This window comes from Cydia fagiglandana, chromosome 10, assembly GCF_963556715.1.
Source record: "Cydia fagiglandana chromosome 10, ilCydFagi1.1, whole genome shotgun sequence".
NCBI classification, from domain to species: domain Eukaryota; kingdom Metazoa; phylum Arthropoda; class Insecta; order Lepidoptera; family Tortricidae; genus Cydia; species Cydia fagiglandana.
The window spans coordinates 16,052,009-16,075,491 of record NC_085941.1 but is presented as its reverse complement, the minus strand read 5'-3'; positions in this window follow the sequence as shown (position 1 = coordinate 16,075,491).

Here is a 23,483-nt window from a genome sequence, read left to right as displayed (position 1 = left end):
CCGATGGGGTCGAAAAGTGCTCGAGTGGAGACCACGGACTAGCAAGCGCAGCGTAGGACGTCCACCCACAAGATGGACAGACGACCTTGTTAAGGCCGCCGGGATGCGGGTCGCTTCCAACCGGTACGAATGGAGGTCCAAGGGGGAGGCCTGTGTTCAGCAGTGGACGTCTTATGGCTGAGATGATGATGATGATGAAAACAAACTACCGAACAACGTCATGCTCTATACGAGCAAATTTTTGACATAGGGAAAATCATCACAAAGATGGAAGTCATATTTTTAAAGAGTAGAACGTCAATGTTTATGCAAGTAGCTTGTTCTGACTCTAAAGTTTTTGTTATCGTATTAGAAAACCTTCTACTCTACGCTCCTTCATAAAATTAAAATAAACCAATCTTGGAACAACACCCTAAACTTATTCATTTAGGATTAAACTACATCTGCCCCTATGCCGTCGACTCCACGTATCTCGCTGTCTCGCTATTTGCTCATCCCGTGTTATCTTTATCCTAGTTTAATTTAATATGCGTCGTTACGAAGTAGGTTAAGCGGGTTGCGGAGCAAAGCCTTGGACACAACTTCATGCGAATGAGCTGAAAGTTGCCGTTTTACTTCTTTGTTCCGTGTGTTAAGAAATTTAAGAATCAATGGATTAGGAGGATAGATTCAGTAACCCCCAAGAAGTTCCTTTTACTATAGTAGGTAGTAGTTTTCTTACAGCCTTAATTTACATTACTGAATGCAGCGCAGCTTTCCATCAAACCAAATTAATAATTCATCAATTTTCTGTGAGATACCAACTCCCATTGTCTCGCGTCGTCGCCATTATGAAACGTAGTCCGTCAATTTTATGTCGTGCAACGTGCAAACCGTCTTTAGGCAATTTTAAGAACACCTACGTCGTAAACTATAACTTTAATATAAATTTCTTTTAGGGACTACCTATACAAAAAAAAGTTTTGTGCAAATCACATTCCAATTGAAATGCAGAAATAAGTTGAATTTTTATAATTTAATTAAGTCTTCTTCAACCTAGTGTTGTCCCGGCCTAGGTCAGTAGGCCAGGGTCCGTTTTCCTAATACCCTCAACCTTCCCTCTGTCTTCGGCATCCTCAGGTATGAGATTGTTCTGTTCCATATCCGCTATCACGACATCCAGCCAGCGCTTCTCAGGCCGACCGCGGCCGCGTAAATTTTCCTTAAGTATACAAAATAAACTACTGAATAGTAAAAAAACTTGTCTACATAAAATACAAGAATACTTACATTTTCAGCAGTACATTAAGTTAATCATAATACTAATGAATATCTCCTGACTTATTTCACGCATCTACAAAATAACCGTATTCGATACTGAAAATATGAAAGTTTTATTTAGTTCTTCTAGGTTTCCTTCTCGGTTCCGATATGCTTTTAAGTTTACATTCCTTTGTCTTAACACTGTTCCGACGGCACTTCAGGTCCGATTGTTTCTCGCTGTTTCACCGGACTTTTATTTTAACTTGCATCTTAGACGAAGTTAAAGAAAATCTGAACAAAGAAAATGTACGCTCATTTTTATACGTGTCAAGCAGCCGTATCGTTAACGACTTGGTTTATAACGGTACGATAGAATAATATAAGATTGAGATCACGCGCTTTTCCGGGTTCTAGTATATTTATCACCTATCTATTTACCTATAAAAAAAGATTGCAAATATTACAAATTTTGGTTCATTTAAACTAACTTGAACTTTATCTTTAGCCGTATCTTTCTTTTACTGAGGTGTGCCATAAAGAGTATTCATGAAGAGAGTCATGAATATTCTTTACTACTGTTTAGACTGTTTACTGTTTGTTTTACTGTTCTTTACTTACTGTGTACATATATGACAACTTGGTATAATTAGTACCTTAAGCAACACAAGAAAATAATTACTCAAATTGTATGAAGATTTAAGCCAAAATTCCAATATAATAATCCGTATCGACACGTACTCAACCTTACGCTACACGTAGAACCTCCAGATGACTTTAAACACGGAGTCTCGCTTATCGCCAGTCTGGGGAATGTAATATTCATTTTCAATACCATTCCGATGAATGCCCTGACTGAATAGCAATTAGATTGAGCAAACACGTACCGGGCCACTCAGACGGAACAATATGAAGGGTGCAACCGCTACAAACAAAAGCGTGCGGGTGAGCGGATGGGCATACGGGTAACATGGAATTTAAACTGTTCAAGTCTTTCAAGGTATAGATATATTATGTTCCATATGTGCGCTTATTTGATAAATTTGTCTCTTTCACTTTAGTTGCTTTTGAAAATCAAAATGAAGGTGGTTGTCTCTTGAGAAGAATGATCTCTACGATGAGCTTAAACGCTGCAATGATACTGTCCGCTGCATTACTGCACTTACGTCGAAAATTATTGAGAGTGATAGCGCCCGCGTCAAAGCCTCGGCGGTAATGCTGCTACAGTAGTGCAGCTGCAGTTGCCATACGAATGTCACTTTTAAACGTTCACTCAAGTTATTAAAGGAATTGAGAGCGATCTGGCCTGGATGAATGCCGTACCAGTAATACTGCAGTGGCCATCCAAATGTCACCTTTTTATCGATGTCGGCAGTATTCGGCAGTCGAATCAGTGAAACGAATTAGAACAAATGAATGAACACACAATATCGGAGCGAACAGTTTCACAGTCTGCGACTAGAAATGTTTCGAGCACAGATTGGAAATCAATTGCGGCTAGGGTCTTCGACTAGTTAAATCGTACAAGAGGCAACCATAATTTAAAGGTAGGGGAAACCGAGGTGAGTTAAAACAAAGGTAAATTGAAACAACGTCAATTTTGAGACATCTATTAACATTTATCGAGCTGTAAAAACGATGTCCCACCATCCGCTGGTCCCTCAATATGCGTCCTTGCCTCAAACGATTATAAATACCGCAAAATTGATGTTGTTACAACTAACCTCTGTTTTTACTCACCTGGAATAAAATATTATGTGAAACCACGTGAAACTAATAGGGAGCGAGTGAATAAATAGTCAGATAGTATCTATTTGCAACTGCAGGGCTTTTACATGCGTGTTTTCAGCCCTTTTACCTGTTCTCTATCCTATATTAGGAAAAAACCTTCTTGTTTCACAATTTTTCCTAAAAAAAGATTAAACTTCGAAAAAATAGGTACAAATTGGCAATATTAAGGCGGAGGTTTATTCCAGTATTTTTACAGTCATTTAATTTGTCAACCTTAGCGTACGGGGCCCTAAAAAAAAGATCCAATTAGAATTAGCTGTCACAGAATTCAAGCCAGCATCTTAGCGCCTGAAGGAACATCGGACTCCTAAACATGTCAGTCTTGCGTCGCCTGTCAGGCGCCTCCTTTAATCAAAATGCAAATTCGAACGCTTCCGCGACCGTCCTGTGGCGTGACAAAACGTTCCCACTGATGTGTATTTTATGCGAGCCCCAGGCACGTTTGCACCGAATAGCTTGGGTTTAGGTCTGAGTGTATGGGAAGATAAGCGTTAAGCTTTAATCTAGGTACCTATTTACCCAGGTTTTCGTCTAGCTTTCAGATTTTCACGCTGAACTAACAAAGTGGGAGGAAAATCTCTACACTTTCCTGTAAATTGGAAAACTATTCGGAAATACATTTTCATCGATTATTTTTGAGTGTAATATTATGTATCCTGTTTGGACCATTGCAGTCTGTAAATAAATTATTATGAATTATGAATTTTCCAGGTCAGGGGTGAATGTCACATTTGTTTAAAGAAAACGTCAATCGAAACAAAAATAATGTACGGAAATAATTTCGTGATTTTTCGTCGCATCTCTCATCCAGATACTAGTTTTTCGATTGGCGTTTGTTAACTCCGCGGTCTACCCGGAGTGTAAAAGGGCTGGCTAATTTGAAAATGGCTAACACGAATTCGAAAATTGCTAAATCTTTGGATATCTATTGTACTCTTTAAGCGATTTTAATGTGGCTAACAATAAGGTGGGATTCCAAAAATGTGCGGCACCGTGCGGCATAAGCGTATTCTGTACAAAATAGCTTGAATAGAATCGCTTTATCGCTTAGCATCTCATGACACAACACGTTTACTGTGAACTATATCGTGAAGGATGTCAAGCTGTACAAGAGCTAGTAAACAGAAACTGACAGGAAAATAACTAAGGCTGCTGAAATGTCGTTGCTTAGTTGCAATTTGCATCGAATTAGAAGTGTTAGGAGCACTTGTATTCAATTTATCTACACTAATGTATTCTACTGTCGAGTAACTGCTTTCATTCGTCTTGTCAGCGGTGGGATGTAATGGCTGTAATATCAGACAATACTTATTAACATATTAAGCGTTAGTAACCGAACTGTATGTGACGGTTACTGAAACACAACTTAAGTTGCGCTTTAGTACCTACAAGTAAAATGAAATTGCCCACATACCTAGTTTTTTGTCAATTTTCTGTAGCAATGCGGCACCGACATCTTGCAGCAGTAATGCTGATGTAGTCTGAATCCGAATGTTTCCTTAAATTTTTATTCAACAAAAAGATCATACCAAGCAAATATCAAAGAATGCACGCCCTCAACCCTTACCTTTTGTCTTATTTTCAAACTTGAATAAAAATTCAATATGCATAGCACCCGTTCCACGTGGAACATACTTCTAGGAAATATGCAGTGGAATGGAAATGCAACTGTGTAACATTTATATGCGGTTCTTCGATTCTCATCGGTCTTATATCAGCATCCATCTGTATTGTTTCCATTTCCTCACGAAATCCGGATGGAAATTCACAAATGAAGATTTCCGTGCTCTGGATTCTATTTGCTATCTAATCGCATTTTGGTGTAGACACTGGTTTGTACGAAAGCGACTGCCATCTGTTCTGAAAAGAGAACTCAATGGGAAAACTTGGCATGCAGTCCAAATTTAATATTGTTTTTAACTGAAAGGTTTACTATTGGGAAATATCAATGATATTTCAGCAGATAACTTCTAAAAAACTCAGAGGTACTAAACTAGAACCCATAGTTTCAAATAGGTACGCCCGTTTAAACCACTCGCATGCCAAAGCTCTATAATATCTCGACAAAATTTTATAGTGAATCCACATTTCACATGACTGTATTCATCCGGCACGAGAACTTTGTAACACGCTAAAATACAATGGATAACGTCTCCATCGCATCACGATAAGTGCAAAGGCCAGCGATGGTTTCTGTTACACTCGTAGACAAAATTTAATTTCGTTTCTAGACTTTTACGATCCCTACGTCTAGACTCAGGGGTCTAGTTTTCTTAATGACATTAGGGTTTAGTGTTTTCTTTCAATTATTTGCTTTTATTTAGCGATGTTGTAAGATAATTATGGAGCATTTGTGAAAGACAATTCTGTTTTTTAGAGCTAGATGAAATTTAAAATAGAGTTTTTGAGAGTAAAAACTCGCCAACGTTGAAAATAACCGTTGAAGTTGGTTAATAAAGTTAGCTCTGTATTTTTCTTGATTGGCACTCTCAATTTACTAGCAGCACCAATATTCCTTATCACAATTTTCAGCTAGTTCACTTTAAGTCGGAACAGCACCAAAAATTAATATACTTATACGTCTTATTACCATCGAATAAGGCACAAAATAGTTAAAGTATGGCATCCACCGTAGAAGGGTGCATCTGCGACATGCAATATCGATTTGTAAGTCACCTGCAGTAAATAGCGAGGTATATGAAAGTAGACTCCTTTGGGAATGTGGAGGTTATTACGAAAACAATCGCATGGACAGTGCTTTGTTTTTAGTTTTGTTGCAATTTTTTATACTTTGTTACGTTAACATATTTTTATAGTTTGTTATTTTGCCAGGCAGTGAGATGACAGGTGGACCAAAATGTTGACGGATTGGTGGCCGCTTACGGATGACAGAAGCGACTGGCGTCCGTAGGCTTGTTTCGTGGATAATATTCGAAAAATAGCGATGCACTTTTGGATGAGACTTGCCCAGGACCGGGATAAGTGGCGTCCACGAAGAGATGCCTATACTCAGTAGTAGGCGACTGAAGACTAAAATGATGACGTTAACTTTTGAGGTAGGTAATGACGATGAAACGACGAAAAAGAGATGTCACAGTAGGCCCATTAGTAGATATTTTAACCGGTCTTTATATCGCACGGTATCAGAATAGCCCCCCGCTATAGAGGAAGTTTCGACTAAGCTATCACCTGCCCCTTGGACTATTTTGCCGTGCAAGCTAGTAGGATTCACGGCTATTTTTATGGCCAGACTTAGAGCCGGGAAATTGTGTTCTACACGAAATATAAATGCACAGGGTTCGTTAAATGTATTTTTACTTTGCTTTCGTCCTTTTATTAGATTCTTGCACTTGTTTAGAGGTGATTCACGATGTTTGTAAAACATCACCAACCTATCAATACATTTAATAGGTTGGTGATACATTTAAATTTCAATCAATTCTTAGGAACTTCGCACAAACCTTTGAATTTCATTTGAAATGTATGCACTACTTTTTTATTTACCTAAGAGTGATTGATAAAAACACCTAACTATATTTTGTAAGCATAAATAGGTAAGTACATAAGTGCCAAGTACTCATTAGAAGCTGGAATCAATGTTGAAACAACAATCTTATAATCATATATTATGCTATAATAACTATCTCTCTGTCTCTAGAGTTGATTTACTCTATGCTATAAAGATTCAAGCTAAATGTAGTGTACCTACGCCAAGGGTAACCCTATAACAAAACAAGAAGGTACACGCAATTAAATAGGTGCTAAATAAGCGCACACATTCCACGTTAAGAAACTTCTTTAGGTACAGATCAACTAACAACCACTAAGTCCAAATACGTCAACACACACGAATCACTTTTTCCAAGCCAACGAAAAGGACAGTAATGTTCAAAAGCATTAACAACATAAAGACTGTTACAAAGCACCATTTACAAGCAAATTAAGCAAGATTAAACTTTAAACTTAAGTTGTTAAGGGTTTCTATAACTGCATTTAGCGAATGCAGCAACTGTAACAGAAGTTCGGACGATGCCGTGTGGACTGCGGAATACCGATGCCCCCACATGCATTATTTATCCTAAGCCCAAATGAATGCACTGGGGAAAAACAACATCGTGGATTATAAAGCCCTAGAAGGGAGAACAGTTTGTTACTTAAAACTCCTTTGATGGATTATGGCTTTACGATATGGTTTTAGTTTGTATTTTCTGTACCAAAAAGATAAGATCATTGAAATACAAATGTCTCCAATTCTGGTATAACAAGTTAACTCAAATTAAGTAACTACCTCGGCTCTACCTAATATCCTCAACTTCCGGAAAAAGAAGGATATTTTTTGTTTATAATGGACCATGGAACAATACAGTATGTATCATTTTTTCGCGTTTTCGGGGTTGGTCCCATAGTAAAAGTTGCTCAGTATGACCTAAATATTAATGGGTCTCTTTCTTTGCCTTTCGTTCTGATACATACTGTGTTATGAACATACAAGAGTATCATTCGGATTCAGGTCTCGATTAAGAAAATAAGTACCATATATGATTTGGACATGATTGAGAACCGTTCACCTGTTTACAGCTGAGCGTATCTGAACATTCTGAACTGCATTTTAAGATTCGCTCTAGCAGAAAACGGTATACATCAATAACGATATTTGACGACAATCTTACCTAGCCTCAAACTCAGCAATTACAAAACATTTGTGATAACACAAATCAATGGCCTTACCAGGATCAGACCCAAGGCTTCTGACCGACTAATCTGACACCAACCGTAGTCCCTTCCAGAATCACAGGTTTCTTGTCCCCACCGGTGGACGTGTAGCCGAGGCTAAACGACGGAAATAAAAATCCTATAAATATTGAGCAACCATATTTTTCTCACTTTGTCGCGGCGAGCCGTGCGTCTGCAGCTCTCCGCGGATCATGTAAGGCTGTGACATGGTGGCTACTGGGTTACTTGCGATTTGTAGACTAACTTTGAAAAATTAGGGGGTCATCGGTAAATAGGTAGGTATGATTAAACCGCAGGGCCGTAGCCAACATTAAGTACCTTAACAACAACAAGCCTTTACAACATTAACATGCACCATTAAACTGTATCTATCTATCTAGTAGTATCTAGTCTGTATCTATTTAGCCCTTTTGTTCTAAGTTAGAGTATATAAGCTCAGTGTGCCGCTTGGCAAAGGCCCCCAGGCCTATCGTGGGCCACTCTTCTCCAGTTCGGGCCCGCTGTGAATTTGAGTTCATCCTCCCATCTTGTTCGAGGTCTCCTCTGGTTCCGTGTGCAACCTCTTAATGGGTACCAATCCGTTACGTATCTTACTCCATTTTTCCTGCCTGTCTCTCGACATGTGGCCAGCCCATCTCCACTTCTGCATTAAACTATATATCCGATTCTAAAACCATGGTCGTTTTTTTGTCGTGACAATGATAGCGTAATGGTTACCAACAGCGAAACCTAAGTTGTAACACGTGCAACATACGTGTTGGTAAGCTGACTCTTTGTACGTATTTTTGGATTCTGGTGTTGACACCTGAAGGACACATAAATGCTGGTTCCTCGCTGTCAACACGGTGTATGCGTAATACTAAGTAGTATTGCCAATGACTACAGTGTAGCCTGTACGTAAAATGCAATTAATTTCCAAGTTTAGCTGCTGGCCTTATCTCACAATAAAAAGTACTCCAGTAAAATCCATAATGTTCTTAAACGCATCCGTAACGTTCTCCTGTGACGCGCCTCTAGCCAGCGCATGGCAATGCAATACGCGTAAAGCGACTGATCTTTTAGGGTTCCTTCGATTTTTTAGGGATCAGCAGTGTAGCCTCCCTTTGAACATGCAATGGGATTTGTGTAAACGAATGGGACGATATGTTTCGGTATAAAAGATTAGGGTGTCTTTCCAAAGCCAAAATAATATCGAGACATCAATATATGACAAGTGGATGGATCAATAGCTAGTGTACAAAACGGTTATACTCAACGTTATATTTTATAGGTTATGCATGTTAATGTACCAAAGGCCTTATTAATCATGCTCTGCAATGTATTTAATAATAAAATGTCATATGTATGTTTATTGCTTTGTAAGTGTTTTTTTTATATTTTACTTTTATATTCATATTATAAATTACCTAGCCTAAGAATAATATAATTAAGTATATTTTCATGAAACAATGTATTAGTATGTATATACTGTCGGCGAAACATAGCGTTCTCACATACTTTTTGTACCAACACACTGTTACCTACTCGTATGTTTACATATAAGTCATTTGACTTTGACTTTAAGATGTTAAATGAATAAAGAAAAATGCTGATATTAAATATAGCAATATCTACGAAAAAGTCCCACTTCTTTTCTTCAACTCAATGTTGATTTCAATTAACTTTTTTAATTAAGTTAACGAAATTTACTAAGAACTAATTTTATTAGCTACATTGAAATCCGATACGCAGTTATGAAAATTAAAATTAATTCCAGTAATCAAACTAAACTTAGGTTTTTAATATCAATAGGTAGGTATTAGCTACTTATTTACTTCTTTCATTTGTAAAACTTTTCATCGATGCTAATAATTATTAGAATTCTTGGATAAGGTCTTCAATTCGTTTTAACTTAAGATACCTACTACTCCTTTAATGTCATTCATATAAATAGGTACTAAACTTTAGGGGAAAAACTTTACCAACATTTGACTATGATTGGCAAAAGATGGTCGGATGGCCTTTCGGAAACTACCGTTATCAAGAACTACAGGTATCGTCTTGGGTCGTCCCATTCGTTTTTCGTCAAGTTCTTAAATTAGTCCTATTATTCTGCTTTCGTCACCCATTCTACATTCGTTACAATCGTCGGTAGCTTTCAATGTAGAATGAGTGACGAAAGCAGAATAGGACTAATTTAAGAACTTGACGAAAAACGAATGGGACGATCCAAGACGATACCGAACTACACAAACAGAGCATCCTAATCAATTTGCTTGTACAAATCATCAGCTCAAATCGCTCTACCCTCCTAAATCCCGATGCCCTTTTAAAAGGACAAAATAAATCTAATTCTGAACCATAATAGAATAAAAGAAGGTTCCAAATTCATAACAGCGTAAATGACTCTGGGCTTAGGAGGTTTTACCCCACCACGTGATGCGGCAGCGAAAAACTACGCCCACGTAAACATGGCATCAGAGGGGCTACCATGAAAACCGAAATTCGCAAAATGCGGGGATCTTTCTCTTTTACTCCAATGAAGGCGTAATAGGAGTGACAGAGAAAGATGCCCGCAATTTGCGAGCTTCTAATTTCGCGGTTATAGCCCAGTAACGTAGCAACAGTAATCCCAATGTCACCTTTTACTTTAATAAAAAGCTTAGTTTGAGTACCTAATATCTTTTTTATTCTGTAATTCTGAGTCAAACATCATTAGAGTTAATTAAGTGCTTGAGACCAAGTTTTTAAATTACAATTAATTTCTTTCTTCTTAGCATAAAATTATGTTCTCTCGAGGATAAATAAGTAGAGTGAAGGCTACTTACCTTCTTTAAATAGCCACTTGCCCCGGTCAAGTCACATTTTAACTTATTCTATTGGTATTAAATAGAATAACTAAATACCTAACTTTTAATGGTAAGGTGTGTAACATATTACAGAAAACAACAATGGCCCATAAATTATGTAATATCTTTTAATCTTAATGCCTGTTACCGTATCCGCTTTTTAGGCCTCCCTCCCTTGAAATAATAATTTTGATTACCTACTAATTAATTGACAATATCTTACATTTGTAATAATATAACGTGCGCGGACTTTTTCTTCTGTACCTACACTTTTTTTCGTAGACACATTTATTTCCTGTCAATACTTACCATTAATGAATGAAATCTTTATTTCAGGCAACTAGTGGCCCATACATAAATACCTTAAAACTAGCATACATATTATAAAAATTTGAAACCGTCCGCGTCGCATCGCGACTCCCTTAGAGTCAGCTGTGATTGGTCCTTGTGAACAGGTTCACGAAGGCTCTGCACCCCTTTCTTCGGCCGCTGCTTAGGCTTGGACACAGCAGGCGGCTTAGCAGCAGTAGCAGCGTAAGAACGTTTCGGGGTTAACGTACTCTCGCGTGACGTGCGCGTCTCCGGTGACGTAGACGGGCGGGCGGCGGGGCGCGGGTCGGCGGTCGCCTGCTCAGCAATCGCCGACGCATCCAAATTCGCGGGTTCAATACCGCCGCTGGACATATTCCGCGCAACGTGACACACGGCTATGTTAGAGGTATCTGACCTACATTCCGAACGTGCGCTACGTAATAACGCCAATTCTGAACGTAGCTCACTATTAGATACCTCTAACTTAGCCTGCACTTCTGCCAGACTCGTCTTCAGAAATGTTATGTCCTTCAGCAGCCTGGTGACATCGACGTGATCAAAGGTAACCGGCGGTAACCGGTCTAGCCGCTTCGCAACGAAGGCACATCTCATCACATTAATACACAATCATCGGCAATAAATACGATATTCTACTCTGATCTATTAACTCCACGACTGGAGGTTACACGGAGCCATCACGTCCGTAATGGCTCCTCTACACGAAGGGCCAACGCCGGCCACTCCAAGGGACGCAGCCATGCGGTAGAATGAGATAGCAATATCACCTGCTCCCTCTAACGTATAAATGCCTTGGAGTGGCCGGCGTTGGCCCATCGTGTAGAGGAGCCATAAAGGGTCATTAGTGCTATTGGATTATTTTCATTAAATGCATACTTCCGCGCGACTACGTGGACGGAATACTGACTTGTTTGTTTACCACTGACAGAAAAATACACAAAAGTGCAATGAAAATGGTTCTTGTTTGAAATTGTCAACCATGGTGACTGTGTTCATGGCTCCGTAGACAAAGTGGCAAAAAGTAAAGTTTTATAATTTTGTCATGTCTGTCAGTCATTTTACTCGAAAACTGTAAGCTATATTTTAATTAAATATGGAACTAAGGTGTATTTTATGAATCGCCACTTAGTTTCAAAGTTAATAAAAGCAAAATTAGTAAGAATCAACGTGTGGTGGTACAATATTCGATAGATCTTTAAAAACAAACTATAAGTTCTTTGTACTTGGTTTTTGTGGTTCTTGTAAATGGCGGAGCTTGGGGGTTCGCTAGCTCTTTAGCCCATAGAACCACTAGTATTTGTCAAAATTTCGATTTGGCTGCTGTAAGATATCATAATAGCTAGTTAGCTTGTAGGTATATCCTACAAAGATAACAGAGCCTTATTTGCATCGCTGTAACTCGGCGTAGGGCTGTAATTCCCAAAGCATGCGAGCGCTGTCGGCATGTCGGCGTAATAATAGTGACAGAAAAAGACGCCCGGATTTTGCGAACTTCGATTTTCGCGGTTATAGCCCAGTGTAGCTCTGATTCGATTAGGTAGGTAAGTACATAAGGTTAACACGGGTAAGGGCCGATACAGACGGACTGCAACCCGACTGTAATTCGTATGGGATGGGAACTGCTCGCCGACTGCACGACAACTGCATCGTCGGTGTGCGTGTGCAGTTACCATACAAGTTGCAGTCGGGTTGCAGTCCGTCTGTACCAGCCCTTCACATTAGGCTCTGTTTATGCATTGATGAGTGTTTATTGCACTAAACACAAGTAGCAAAACGAACATGAACTCTCAGACGACCTACGCATATAAGTATACAGAAAATAATCAAAACTATAATTACCTATATTTTGTTTGTTATTACATAGAAGCTCCAACATAAGCGCTTTCTACTAGAAAATCACCGAACAAATTATTTACCAACCGCTTGAAATAAATGAAAAACGATATATTGGTGGACCTTACTTTCCTTATATCTATATTCAATATCCCTCCTAATACCTAATTTGTTTTCAGTTGAAAAACAATTCTTTTTTCTTTTCGCACACAAGCGCCTGTCAGAAATCAATAGCAACATACAAACGAAGCGCTGGTAGCCTGGCGGCAGAGAGCTGGCGGTAAGAACGTGTGACATGCTATCCGGTGGGCGCGGGTTCAAACCCCGGCTCGTACCTAACAAAGAGTTTTTTTCTAAAATTAAGTACTTACCTACGAAATATCATTTGATATTTACCAGTCGCTTTTTCTCCCTTCCAATCCCTTCTGAAAGCCCTATGTCCTTGATGAGAGATAATAGGATACTATCATCATCGTCACCACACTTTTTTCTTGGTATTCACCCAAGCTTGCGCAAGTAATGGGAATCCTTGGCCTCATAATGAGCAATTTCCCTGCGCTCGCGGCTTGCTTTAATTGAAGCTGCTGAATGACAACCGAGTGTCAATACGCGTAAACGGGCAGAGTTAATACTCTGTTGTTGCTGCAAACAATGTCACTTAGTTTAGAATATGGAGGAATATAATTTTTAAGAAAAAAAACCGACTTCTATGGGGCCCGGTGAAAGATAATGGTAGATGGTGCACTATGTAGAAAAGGAGGTAAAACCAGTACCTACTTTCTAGTAGCATTTCGTTTCCGTAAGGGTCGTAGTTATCTAGCCTAACCTAACCCACTTCTCTGATAGCAGTTCGGTTCTGTGAGGATCGCAGTTCGAACCTAATCAAACCCACTTTTCTAGTAGCATATTTCGTTTCTGTAAGACTCGCAGTTCTAACTAAACCTAACCCACTTTTGTTCGGTTCTATGAGGATCGCAGTTCAAACCTAACCTAACCCACTTAACGGCGCATGCGGTGCGGTGTACGGGAGTTTGAGCGGGAGGGGTTTGGCATCATCATACCCACATTTTATGGTTGGTAATAATAGTGGTTTATTTAGTTTAGGTATCATAGTGGTTTTCCGGGTCAAGGTCCGGGTCTCTGAGTGAGAGTCCGGGTCCGAGTCCCGGTCCGAGTCCGGGTCCGGGTCCGGGTCCGGGTCCGAGTCCGGGTCCGAGTCCGGGTCCGAGTCCGGGTCCGAGTCCGAGTCCGGGTCCGAGTCCGAGTCCGGGTCCGAACCGGATCCGGGTCCCAGTCCAAGTCAAAATCGAAATTCGAAATCACCAAACATGTACTATGCGTCGTTTAAGAGTTCTGTTCTGATCATCATCAGCAGTTCCACTTCATCAAATGCGACAGTTTTTAATGTAAATGCTTGATTTTATGATGAAAATACAAAAAATTCTATACGTATGCCTTTAAGATTTGAGGAGTTCCCTCGATTCCTTATGGATCCCATCATCAGAACTCGAGCTTGACAGAAATGTGGCTTAAAAACTAAACTTGCTTAACAAACATAACGAAGAGGACAAATCGCCAAAGGTGAACTATGCGTCGTTGAAGAGTTCCGTTCTGATCATCATCAGCAGTTCTACTTCATCAAATGTCACATTTTTGAATGTATATGCTTGATTTGTTGATAAAAACACAAAAATCACTATATGTATGCCTTTAAGATTTGAGGAGTTCCGTCGATTCCTCATAGATTCCATCATCAGAACTGGATTTTGACAAAAACGGGACCAATCTGTATGCATATACATACAATCAAAAAAATAATTTTCAAAATCGGTCCAGTAATGACGGAGATATGGAGTAACAAACATAAAAAAAAAAAAAAATAAAAAAAATAAAAAAAAAAAAAAACATACAACCGAATTGATAACCTCCTCCTTTGGGATTTGGAAGTCGGTTAAAAATAAGACCTATGCCGTATTCGAACTTCAAGATATTCACATAGTTCTCTTTTGCAGCGCAATTCGGGCAACCAATGTCACTTTTACGTTAGATAGAGTAACATAAGATATCTATTAGATGTGAATTGGATCTCTAAGTCATATTCTGTGGAAATCGTTCAAGAGTATCTCCAGAATCGCGCAAATGTCAAATTTGACAGGTTAGATCTTAAACATATCGTTATCGTATCGTTGCCGCCCCAGGCCCGGGCCTACTGGGCCTTAGAGCAAATCCGCCACATGTGTACCAACATCACACCAACTATATAAAACATGCACCAGTATTCATTATATCATCGCATATTATTATGTCGCTTCAGTTTGACAATGTGAGGCTGTCAGCTATCATAAAAGTACAAGTATCATTTAGAATTCGAACACAAATAAAAACATCATACACTCAGCCTGAAAAATTTATTCATCCATTAATTCCGCACGTCTTTCGCCGTCATGCCATCTAATTCGAGTTTAATATGGAGCGGCACAAATAGAAAAAGCACAAGTTAAAAGGAATTTAATATGACGGTAACAGAGTCGCAGAGCTTATGGATAAATAAACGGGACAGAGTAACGAAAACACATTGGTACATGAGCAACAGAATAGATACAGATGTGGTCACAGTTATGAATACGCAAAACATTAGAAATCAAGAGGACACATACCTATAGCGAAGGAAACAATGCCTGTTTATGCATCCATATGCGACATGCGTTGATAATTAAGTTTTTTTCTGTTTTTGACCGCTTGGTTCGCTTGCAATGTACCGCGACAATAAAATATGACGGCTGCCCTTACCGGCAACGCACTTGTGTACACCTTCGAGTTTATTTATTTTTACGGCACTTCTGTATGAAGTGAAACTGTTACTCTGTTCAGTTTCTTTACTCCTGTGCCAGAGTTCCACGGAAAGTATGCACGAATCCATTAGATGGAGTCCTCTGGGAACGGCAGTTTTCCGTTTCGGAAATTACGTTAAAAAGCGATACTTTCCAATAATAACTAAGGGAAGAAGTGCACGTTAAATTCACATAATATTTTTTGCGCCATTTTCCACTTACATTTATTATTATTTAAAAGATGACTCATATAAAAAAAATGTGCCACGTCCATGAACTCCAGCCCCTTCCGTTAAATATATCCTGGCTCTAGCTACTATTGCTATCATTATGGCAAATTATTAATATGAAACAGCCATTTCCTGCTCAATCTAGCCACTCACATGCTTTTGGCAACTGTAGTTGCCAGCTGCCACCCATTTTCTGCTCAATCGAACCACTCACATGCTTTTGGCGACTGTAGTTGCCAGCTACCACCCATTTCCTGCTCAATCTAACCACTCACATGCTTTTGGCAACTGTAGTTGCCAGCTGTCACCCATTTCCTGCTCAATCTAACCACTCGCATGCTTTTGGCAATTGTAGTTGCCAGCTGACAGCTGTCAACCTTATTTTATAATAATAATATAGGTCACTGAAAAGTATCAATCATGTGAGTGGAAATATACTCAGGCAAATTAATTTGTAAGACATAGAGTCAGAGACATCTCAAGTCTAGAATGACGCTAAAGCTTAAAGATAATTAAGTTAAAAGGATAATCATCAAGTTGGTACATCGACTACAAATGAAAAAACAATACCACTTTAAAAACAAAAATAGATTTTCTGCCTGATTCTAACTTAAAGATACGTCAATTATTATATCTAGAAACGATATGGATTAGATTTGTCAGTGTCAAAAGTGACATTTTTGTTTGGAGAAACGTCCCATTTAACGCTGACATACTAATCCATATCGTTTCTAGATCTATTAACTGACTAATACACACGTGGTGTACATTTATCGTAAACTACGAGTATATGAGGTGTGCAATAATAGTTATTTGTTTTACAAGGGGGCAAAGTTGTTGTTTAACCGCTCATGCTAATATTGATACCCGAGCAAGCGAAAGATTCCAAAATTGAACCACGAGCGTAGCGAGTGGTTCGAAAAATGGAATCTTGAGCGTTGCGAGGGTTTCAAAGCACGAGGGTTAAACAAATTTGCCCCCGAGTGAAACACAAGATTTTTCACCACACCAACCCGAAGCAAATATTAAATGTAAAATATCAATCAAAATCAAACCAAATCAAATCCAAATGAATGTTATTAAATATTTATCATCCAAAATCATCATTTAAAAGTCAATTCTACCCGCAAACATAAGAAAACAACTCAAAATTTGCATTTGATTACTTTGCCTCACATGTGGATAAAATGCAACTTTGCTATTCGGTGTGGTATGGTGAAAACAGTATTGTATGGTATCTCAAAGTTCGAATAGGGCCGCGTATTTATTATTAGCTCGTCTATGTTATAAGGCTCTTTTAGCGAGGCCATCGTAGCGTGAAATTAGGAAACAAAAAGAGAATCCTCTTTGTGAGTCACTTATAGAGGAAAAGGAGGTTGAAAGTAAGTATATTGGATATGTATTGATTGTTATTGTCTTTCGTACGCTCGTCGGTGGTTATTTTGAGAATCCGTGTTTGGGCAGTTTGTTTTGTGCTAAGGGCTTAAGGATGATTCACGTTAGACCGGGCCGTGTCCGGGCCGGAGCTTCCTGCGCTTACTTTTCTATAACATGACATGCGATCACGTGATGCTTACCATAAAAAACGATGCGCTGGAAGCTCTGGCCCGGGCACGGCCCGGTCTAACGTGAGTCATCCTTTATTTACACATTGATCCGTTTTAAGTGACAGTTGATACATTTGCTATTAAACGCATGTAAAAAATGTATGAAATCGCACTAAATTCTAAATACTAATACTAATTTTCCAGTTGCTTTTCAGTGAAGGAAAAGGTTAGAAAGCCTAAGTTATCCCACATTAGGTGGCTGAAATCGGACCACAGGCACTTTTAGGGCACCTTTCCAATGAGATAGGGAGAAAGGACATCGCTATGTAAAGCAAGACAATTGCTATGTCATATATATATATATATATATATATATATATATATATATATATATATATATATATATATATATATATATATATATATATATATGCATATACACATTTACACATGTACATGTTGTACATGTTGTACTTATGTATTGTTTGAAACAATAAATTCGATAAAAGCTTTATGCAAAAGTAAACCGTAACAAAGATAATTGAATCTAAAGCAAAGAAATAACAGTCATAACGCATCCATTATTAAAATTCACATTCGAGGCAAATCTCCAAGAAAAGTTAAGAGCAGCGTTAGTCCACTCACTGAGCGAGGCGAAGATCTTTGTGAACCAGTAAAAGTGAGCCGGCCCCTATTCACCACGGTGACAGGTGCGACAATTGTTGACATCACTGTTACTGATGTCACAGGCCACCATAGGCCATGTTAACCGCTTGCCATCGGAAGGGCGGTGTGTTTGTTTGCCACCAACATTTTAATAAAAAAAACTCTATTATATCGTCAATAAATAAGTAGGTACTTATTTTGCGAAGCTAATGTCAATTGTCACGAAATTCCGACACAACCAAAGAATTATATGACAAAGAACAACTCTCAATCTTCAAAAGTGTGACCAAAAATGAAATGCAAGTGTGTGCGTAAATTGTCTATGTGAGATCAAAAATAGTGATGTCATGTTACAACATATTACTAATCTGTCGATGTTTGATTGCTTTATCGACTACTTTTTCAAATGTTATTTTAAACATTAAAATTCTACGACATTATGACGTATAAATAACAATTGCACTGCGTTTGCCATCAAAATCGTTACAGACTTATCTTAATGTAACTCTTACTGTGTTGCAAAGTGAAGTTATCATGACACGCTAAACATGAACACCTTCAAAAAGGTATAACAATCGTTATTATTTAAAATCAGTTATAAAAACTAATATCTTAAAGATGTCTTGTGAAGAAATAATTACATAGCTATTAATATACCGACAAGTTATCGATACTGTCATATGAACATTTTGTCAAGCCCTAGCGTAAACGAACAGTTTGTTTTTACACAAAATATCCTAAATTATTGACTAATATGATAAAATATTAGCACGGAACGGAAGAAAAACTTATAATGAACTGTATAAACCGGCTTCTTACACTTTTTACGCTGTTAATTTGACACAATATCGTTATGAAAATTTCGTTCGGAATATCATAAATCCTCTGAAATGAGTAATTGCTTGGATTATTTGGCCCTGTGACACTGCCATCCGGCACACTACAAGACACCATCTTCACTAAATTACTTTATTTAATACTTTTCGTCCTAATCCGTGTATATTTATCAATTTGAAAATTACCGTGATACGCTCTTGGCCGTCCGCGGCCATCGTCAAACTCAAAAGTGGTTACGTTTTCTCATTGGTAGTCTGACTCTTTTTCATGGGATGTTCATATACGTGATGGCTTCCCTTTCGCACACTTCAGCTGTCTGTCAAGCGCAAGCGAATCCTAGGTCTATGGACATAACTCATTTCCTGGCAAGAATTTTTAAATCTTGTGACAATTTTATTATCATCATCATCATCATAAACTTCGCAAGAGAAATACCTGTTTTTTGCCGATATAAGTAATAAAGTTTTTTGAATAATACAATGATGGTACTAAACAGGAATACGGCCCGCCCGATGGTAAGCGGTGACCGTAGCCCATGGATGCCTGTGACGTCATCAAAATTGATGTTTTATAATTGTTGCACCTGTCACCGTGGTGAAACAGGGGCTGAATTATTAGAATTTTGACCTATTCACCTGGTTGGTGGCCATGAGATGACCAATTTCAAGTATGTAAGATCAATACTGGTAAATGTGGCCTGGCCTTCATAGGCCTACTTACATAGGGGCTTGTTTACACATTAGTGTAATTAGTAAGTGGTAGATATTTACTCGTATTGTGAGTTCATACATTTGCTACTAATTTCAATTTTATTTATTACCCGAATACGGCAACACAAAAGGTTAGGTTAGGTTATGATTTTGACTGGTATATATGTGGGTATGTATGTATGTTCATTTGTTCCCTCATAATTTTAGTTATTTTTATTTATTACTAAACGCATATGTATGAATTTCAGAAGCAAATGTATGAATTTGCAAGACTTCATCTTGTTTTAAGATCTTGAGCCGTGTCATTAGCAAGTGCATGTTGCCTTATGAGACAACTCTAATCGCATTTCGCAAGCACCAATCAACGCGAGCGGTCGTCAAGGTCGTATCAAATTAGGACCAAAATCATAACAATTTATAAATCTAAATCGAGCTTCTAGTAAGTGCCTTCTAGCTATTATCGAGCTTCTAGTAGTTATTATTCGTATCGTAGTATTACCGTGATCTCACGTTCTTAATACCGTGGTTCGTCTGAAAAGTTGGCCTATCCCGCGCTTTCAAGCCAATCAGAATACATCCCAAGGCTCCCCAATATCGGCTCCTTTGAGTTTATTGAATTTGAAATAACTTCTTTGTTGTTGGCTTTGGATGAGATTTCGGCAGGCGCTATAAGCGGAGGATCCGTCTTGAATATTGAACGCGGATTTTAAGTTGCCACTTCGATCTTACACGGAAAATATGAGAAATTTATTACGATTTTCTGCATTTTTCCGCCTCTACGTGATGAAAGCCGTTGATAAATAAATGCAAGTCTTGCAGCTGTAGTGCTCTACTGTCTGGTATGTGTAATGTGTGTAAGTAAAATTATCGGATAGTTTATCACATATACAAGCTTATACATCCTCGACAAATAATGTTGGACATGCCAATGTCTTATTTATTATTTCAAATAACAAATTGCACCTTACAGCTAATGCCAAAGCGGCACAAATTGGAACACATTAACAACATAAAGCATTTTTAACATTATTTATAACAATACAATATACAGCTAAGACACATGTATTCATTATGGTATGGTACTCTTAGGCATCTCTCTTTCTAACATCCTCTTGTATTCCGTCGTCACTCGCCCCATCGCACTCACAAACAAATCGCACTGTGGCTGTGCCTCGAGCAGGGAGTTGAGCAGCGCGTGCGCGCGCGCGACCGGCGCCTCTTATAAATGATTATAATGATCTTATAAATGATTCCATGTTATCACACCTATTTCTATGTAAAAGCGTAAGTTTAAAGATGACATGTAGTTACTGAGACAGTGGCGAGCACTCGGACCTCTACCTTTCAGTATTTGTAACGCCTACTAGCTACATACAACACCTTCTAAAATTACCACTCGACTTTACATTGGATACTTCTAATCCCTTTTTAATAACCTCTTTGGTTTTCTTAATAAAAATCATTCCAAATCTTTCGTTCCATATAGTTCCATTCGTCTTTAATTCGAAAGACCTTTACCCACCTACAAATCCTCCAATATTTACTACTAAACTTCCTCAAACAGCCGCTCGAATTTACAGTCGCAACTCTAACCCCTGAATATTCGAGTACGCTAAAGACCAGAGATAATCGAGGCAAGACGGTAAGCAATTTAGTGGGGATTAAAGCCGGTTCTTGCCCCTCAAAGTGAATAATGCAGTCGGTGTATTTGTTGAGCGCTAATCGAATAATCGTTATTGAGGGAAGGGAAGGCTTTCCTCCGCAAATTGGATTGTCTTGTTCGGTTTTGGAACTATGTAATTAGTATGGATCTATGAATGACGAGTGCAGATCAGTTGGTTTATTTAATACTTGAGTTAAGCTATCTCTACGAACACGTGTGTGAGGTCATGTGAGGTTAGGGGATCTTAAGGTCTTGGTTAGGTTAGCTCTTACAAATCTTATCTAGTTTCCGTGTTAACACTAGCACAGAATAACTTTTAGTACTACACTAGAGGCGCGATTCGGAAAGTGAATTAGAGATTACATTTCCCGAATCGAGCCGTAGGTTGTTAAACTAGTATAAAATTAACGTCACCTTGATGTATGAACTCTGCCATTTTCTACATCCATATTTTTGACCGAGCAAAGAATCTACGTTTCAGCATTGGCCAATAGCTTTATTATATCTCAACGTCGGTTCTTCTTTACAGGAAGTCGGTTTTTAATTTAACAATTTGTAATGGTTTTGATGCGACCTAGACGATCGTCTTGATGATTGGTGCACATGTGACGCATGTTAATCTAATGTTTAATTTGTCTTTGGTTTTTTATTTGTAGTTTCTTTGTATTGTATTTTTTTTTAGTTTCACAGTGCCTTGGTTTTACTGTAATGCTGTGTTACTTATTTGACTAATAAAATAAATAAATAATGTTTTTCTTGCTATTTTTTTCTTGACTCCTTTTCACATGTACCAATTAGCTTGAGGTCATATCAGAATGAGATCAAAACCGTATCAAATTGTAAACTGGAATCGGACTACAGTTTACATTTCTCAACCGATTCTCGAGAAGTCTTGTCAACAGATTCGATGATAATAAGGATTTTTATATCGATCCAAGGATCTATTGAAAAATATTCAAAAAGGCGAATTTTGACATGTGAGGTCGCGAGCTCACCGAGTAACCACTTAGTTTTTGGAAGAACTTTATAAAACAAATTACTGGCACGTTAGGGGCGTGACCTGAGGGCCTACCGCGAACCACGTTCGACGTGTTGCTTCCCTGTCACACTTATCTACGAATTTACAAGTGCGACAGAGAGGCAACACATCGAACGTGGTTCGCGGTAGGCCCTCTGCTATCGCATGACGCGTCGCTTCGTCGCGTCAAAGACAATGGGCGATTCACTAATATAAACCATACCTTTTATCTACGAAACATAGTTGAAACAAAAACTGTCCGAAACCTAAACCTTCGTCCAGATTTGTTCCAAGATTACTTTGATCGATCCTTCTGCCGCTGACACGGGTCACCTCGTTAGGCCCGCGACAGGTGAACGACCTCATATGTCACTTCTGTGAAAGGGAAAATCTTACGATGATATCGCCATTTGCTTGTGAAGAACAGCGTAAGCGCCATCAGGACTTGTATGAATTTGGGGCCTTTAGAAGTGTGGATTCTTTGCTGTCAAGTTGAATTTGGGAATTTTATCTTTGGTCTCTGTGAAATAGATTATTCGCGTGATACATTTGTGAAATAATAAAAAAATGTGTAATAAATAAATATTCACTCATAAATTTATATTAAAAATTATTTTTAGTAACGAGTATCGCGAAAATGTTGGCTACTCTAATTTCGATTTCTGGCCATCCATTTCCGTCGCCAAAACACGAAATATTTAAAAATGTAGATAGAAAAGGGAAACTTGCAAAGTATGAATGGAATTAATATAATTATATTTGCAGTATTTGTATTGTTAATTCGATTGTACCTACTATATGAATAGCTTATTGGCGGCTGCAGGCGTACTTATTATAACGAATGATTTTATCCACGTGATAAAATAATTGACACTCTTTAACACCGCGGGATAGAAAGTGATGGACACCGTTTTATCACGCTGTCACGTACACAAGAACGACCATCATATTCGTGCTTCGTCTGACTCGACGATAGTTATTGTCTAAACATTGTCGAAATTCGTTAACAAGGGAGCAACAATGGCGCCAACTAATGAGGGTGAGCAATTTTTGCCAGAACACAAAATTGCAGCCGACTGTCAACAGCAACGGTTTCGAGGAAATTTCAGTGCATGCACTTCTTTCCAACGATGAAAAACGAGCCGGCTGGAAAGGGCATGTTTGTTTTAAGGCTCCAATCCGCTAGCAGATGGGGGCTTTTAACCAAAGTAGTCTGTTTCCGTGAA